This window comes from Salvelinus sp. IW2-2015, linkage group LG35, assembly GCF_002910315.2.
Source record: "Salvelinus sp. IW2-2015 linkage group LG35, ASM291031v2, whole genome shotgun sequence".
NCBI lineage: Eukaryota > Metazoa > Chordata > Actinopteri > Salmoniformes > Salmonidae > Salvelinus > Salvelinus sp. IW2-2015.
In genome coordinates this window covers 7,768,062-7,773,403 of record NC_036874.1, presented here as the reverse complement: position 1 = coordinate 7,773,403, position 5,342 = coordinate 7,768,062, and positions in this window count along the sequence as shown.

The following is a 5,342-nucleotide window of genomic DNA, read 5'->3' as shown; positions in this document are numbered from 1 at the left end:
ACGCTGGGCCTCATTCACAAGCTGTCTTTACATATACTAAATAAATATATGTGTGAAATTAGTTTTGATTTAGAATGGACCAATATCATGCCCCTGGAACAGGGGCATGGGAAAAAAATACATGTCATCTATACTTAAATAGCGAATGAAGGACGCTTTTCCCGTGGTTCATTTTCATGCCAGCCAGGTAGGCTATACTCCTGTTGTAAAGCGAAGCAATGTGCTTAATATTAGTAAAATTGATAAATAAACATAGTAGGCCTGATGGGATCCTCTTTTTAATAGAGGGCTTCAAAACTCTTTTCTCGCGCAATTGCATAGCCTATAGAAATGTTGTGCAACATGAGCTCATGGGTTCTCTTGAAGTGTTTGAACGGGTCTTGAAGACCCGTTCCTGTAGGTTCATGCTCTACAACATTCGCAGAGTACGACCTTGCCTCACGCAGGAAGCGGCGCAGGTCCTAATCCAGGCACTTGTCATCTCCCGTCTGGATTACTGCAACTCGCTGTTGGCTGGGCTCCCTGCCTGTGCCATTAAACCCCTACAACTCATCCAGAACACCGCAGCCCGTCTGGTGTTCAACTTTCCCAAGTTCTCTCACGTCACCCCGCTCCTCCGCTCTCTCCACTGGCTTCCAGTTGAGCTCGCATCCGCTACAAGACCATGGTGCTTGCCTACGGAGCTGTGAGGGGAACGGCACCTCCGTACCTTCAGGCTCTGATCAGGCCCTACACCCAAACAAGGGCACTGCGTTCATCCACCTCTGCTCTTATACACATCTAGATGTGTATAAGAGACAGCCTCTGGCCTGCTCGCCTCCCTACCTCTGAGGAAGTACAGTTCCCGCTCAGCCCAGTCAAAACTGTTCGCTGCTCTGGCACCCCAATGGTGGAACAAACTCCCTCACGACGCCAGGTCAGCGGAGTCAATCACCACCTTCCGGAGACACCTGAAACCCCACCTCTTTAAGGAATACCTAGGATAGGATAAAGTAATCCTTCTAACCCCCCCCCCCCTTAAAAGAGTTAGATGCACTATTGTAAAGTGGTTGTTCCACTGGATATCATAAGGTGAATGCACCAATTTGTAAGTCGCTCTGGATAAGAGCGTCTGCTAAATGACTTAAATGTAAATGTAAATGTGTTTGATTTGATTTTTGAAAACATTTGCATTGTTGTCAGAGTGATTAAAGGCACAATAGAGAGCTAAGAGTACCAAGCAGTTAGGAAGTTTGGTAGGCTACTAATGACCATCAGCAGCATCAGGGCTTGGAGAAGCCTAGTTACCATGACTAAACGGTCATGTGGAAATTGACTATGGTCATGACTGGTGACCGCCAGTGTGGAGGTAATAGGGTCACCGTAACAGCCCTAGTCATCACCCAATGTTTTGGAATACACGTGTCACTATTGACAAGTAGTTTTGCTAATGGTTTTAGATGACAGTACAATAAGGATGGTATAAAACATTTACCAATGCATTGGTTATTGTTCAAAGTCAAACCTCCACGTGACAATGAGGTATGAATACTAATAAAAGGTTTTTCAGTTTGGCGCATAGGAATACATGTTTTATGGCCATGTTAACCTTTGACAGATCGTGTGTTTTTTTTTCAGGCAATGAAAGTGCTGATTGTCGATCATAAACTACAGTCAAGCTTACACTTAAGGTTACTGGAGGACATTTTGATGAAGTGAATGCTGGTGATTCACCACCACAGGTTATTTCTTTAACGTGTAGCCTTAACCATGTGTTGGTAGTTTTGGTCAATGGAGAGCAGTAGGCCTGTACCTGTCTCGTGCTTAATTTGTTGTTTCCTAGTTTTTTGATATCATAAGCTATGTTATAAACATCATAAATACATGGTTGGAGGTAGTCAACCTCAACCGCACATTGTTGGTAACACTTTATTTGATGGTAGTTTCCACTGGTATTTACTAGGAAATGTGTTGTATCAACTGGTACTTTTTGTAAAAGATTAAACTATTGGTTATTAACTTGTACCAAGTGGTGCCTATGGTGTTTATTTTAATGGATATCCTATGAGTGGTTCATGGGTTATTATTGTGTTTTAATTACAATGTTGCCATGTAATTCCTATAAATAACTGTCCATTTTTATACCATCAAATAAAGTGGTAACCTTTAATTTTTACTACATAGTGTAGCTGTTGGTGTAAATCTAAATTAACAACTGTATAAAATATAATGTTATGACATCATAAACCAAAAATATGTGAGTTGTATTCAACTTAAGAAATGAAATTGATTAAGAAATGAACATAGCTTCACATTTTAACTGCTTTCAATATTGATTATAATTGTTTCAGCTTGCAATGCAGCATTGTTTGTTTTGTACATCTAGAAGCTTAGGTGGTATCAGGTGAAGGTGACTGGAAAATAGGTAAATAGTGAATGCATCACGTGAAAATTTCACCTGAGTACTGTCCAACCCTAATCACTGGGTGTGTGTGTTAAGCAGTTTGTTTATTAGCATCTCCTAGTTTACATGGAGGTAGTTTTTCCATCGGTAACGCTGATAGCTTTGCTTCCTGGAGGGCCCCCACCCATGGGAGTGGAAATAGATTGGGGGAAAATAACAACCCCAAAGACCACATGTGAAAGACAGTCAATAAGGAAACAGCAGTTTCATTGACCCCCCCACTTACCTCGGGAACAGAGAAACTGAACACCACTGTCTACTATCGTCATCCTGCTACTCAATCAAAGTTGTATTATTCATGTGAACAAGGTATCAAACCCCGGACGTATTTCACAAATTAATGCCCATATCGATAATTAAAGCTCTATTTATTACGTGAGTGTGTGCCCATTCAAACCAATCCCACACCCGCACACCTTTTCTGTGGGTAACTAATCCTATGTGATTCCTGAATTGAGTTGAGTTTAACAAACAAACATCCTTGAGCAGAATCAGAACACCCACCCATTCAAGGGTTTTTCTTCATTTTTTACTATTTTCTACATTGTAGAATAATAGTGAAGCCATCAAAACTATGAAATAACAGATATTGAATCATGTAGTAACCAAAAAAGTGTTAAACAAATCAAAATATTTTTGAGATTCTTCAAATAGTCACCTTTTGCCTTTGACAGCTCTGCACGCTCTTGGAATGTTTTTCCAACAGTCTTGGAGGAGTTTCAACATATGCTGAGCACCTGTTGTCTGCTTTTCCTTCACTCTGCGATCCGACTCATCCCAAACTATCGCAATTTGGTTGAGGTTGGTGGATTGTGGAGGCCAGGTCATCTGATGCAGCACTCCATCACTCTCCTTCTTGGTCAAATAGCCCTTACACAGCCTGGAGGTGTGTTGGGTCATTGTCCTGTTGGAAAAACAAATAATAGTCCCACTAAGTGCAAACCAGATGGGATGACATATTGCTGCAGAATGCTGTGGTAGCCATGCTTGTTAAGTGGGCCTTGAATTCTAAATAAATCACGACAGTGTCACCAGCAAAGCACCCCCACACCATAACACCTCATCCTCCATGCTTTACGTTGGGAAATACACATGCGGAGATCATCCGTTCATCCACACCGTGTCTCACAAAGACACGGCGTTTGGAAGCAAACATCTCCAATTTGGACTCCAAAGGACAAATTTCCACCGGTCTAATGTCCGTTGCTCGTGTTTCTTGATCCAAGCAAGTCTTTTCTTCTTATTGGTGTCCTTTAGTAATGATTTCTTTGCAGCAATTTGACCATGAGGGCCTGATTCACACAGTCTCCTTTGAACAGTTGATGTTGACATGTCTGTTACTTGAACTCTGTGAAGCATTTATTTGGGCTGTAGTTTCCGAGGCTGGTAACTATAATGACCGTCTCCTCTGCAGCAGAGGTAACTCTGGGTCTTCCATTCCTGTGGCGGTCCTCATCAGAGCCAGTTTCATCATAGCGCTTGATGGTTTGTAGCGACTGCACTTGAAGAAACTTTCAAAGTTCTTGAAATGTTCCGTATTGACTGACCTTCATGTCTTAAAGTAATGATGGACTGTCATTTCTCTTTGCTTATTTGAGCTGTTCTTGCCATAATATGGACTTGGTCTTCTGTATATCCCCATACCTTGTCACAACACAACTGATTGGCTCAAACGCATTAAGAAGGAAAGAAATTCCAGAAATTAACTTTTAAGGAGGCATACCTGTTAATTGAAATGCATTCCAGGTGACTACCTCATGAAGCTGGTTGTGGGAATGCCAAGAGTGTGCAAAGTTGTCATCAAGGCAAAGGGTGGCTATTTGAAGAATCTCAAATATTGTCACGACTTCCGCCGAAGTCGGCTCCTCTCCTTGTTCGGGCGGCGTTCGTCGGTCGACGTCACCGGTCTTCTAGCCATCGCCGCTCCACTTGTCCTTGTTCCATTTGTTTTGTCTTGTTTCCCCGCACACCTGGTTTACATTCCCTAATCACACTACATATATATTCCCTCTGTTTCGCCCATGTCTTTGGGTGGAATTGTTTTGTTACATGTTATCGTGTTACGCGCCAGGCTGGTTTTTCCCCGGGTACCGTGTTGAACCCGAGTGTGTTTATTGTTTAACTAATGCATTATTGTGACTGTTGTCGCGCTTTGCACTTTTGCCATTTTGGCTGGAGGTTTTTTGACGCAGTTGCGTCCGTCTGTTGTTACTTCTGCCAATTAAAGTGTGTGCCTGATTACAACTCTCCGCTCTCCTGCACCTGACTTCCTACCAGTAGCGCACAGCCTGACAAATATAAAATATATTTTGATTTGTTTAACACTATTTTGGTTACTACATTATTTCATAGTTTTGATCTTCACTATTAATCTACAAAGTAGAAAATAGTTAAAATTAAGAAAAACCCTGGAATGAGTAGGTGTTCTAAAACTTTTTACTGGTAGTGTATTTGCAACTCATTGTTTTGAAGCAAGTTTGTTTTGGTCTGGAAATATGCAAATGCGGGTACATGTTATCAGCACACATTAATGGCATCAGTGTTTAAAGTTCAGCCTTCAGCACAATGGCTAATAGCTCACTCTTTTAACCAGGCACTACTAATAACAGCTAGGGGCTGCACCTGCAAAGTGAGGTACTGATAAAGACAAACTATTACTCTTTGGCTTGTTTGGTACTGTACTTGCTGTTGGTGCCATAGTGTGGAAATCTACAAGCTACTCTTATAAATCAAATGTTGACAGCTTGGCTTGTCGTGGTTTTCTCTATCTTGAATTGATCCAAGTCATATTGTTTAATTGATGTTTACACTTTGGTGAAATTACATTATGTCAAAATACTCTACATGTGGACACTTACTCATCAAACATCTCATTCCAAAATCATGGGCATTAATATGG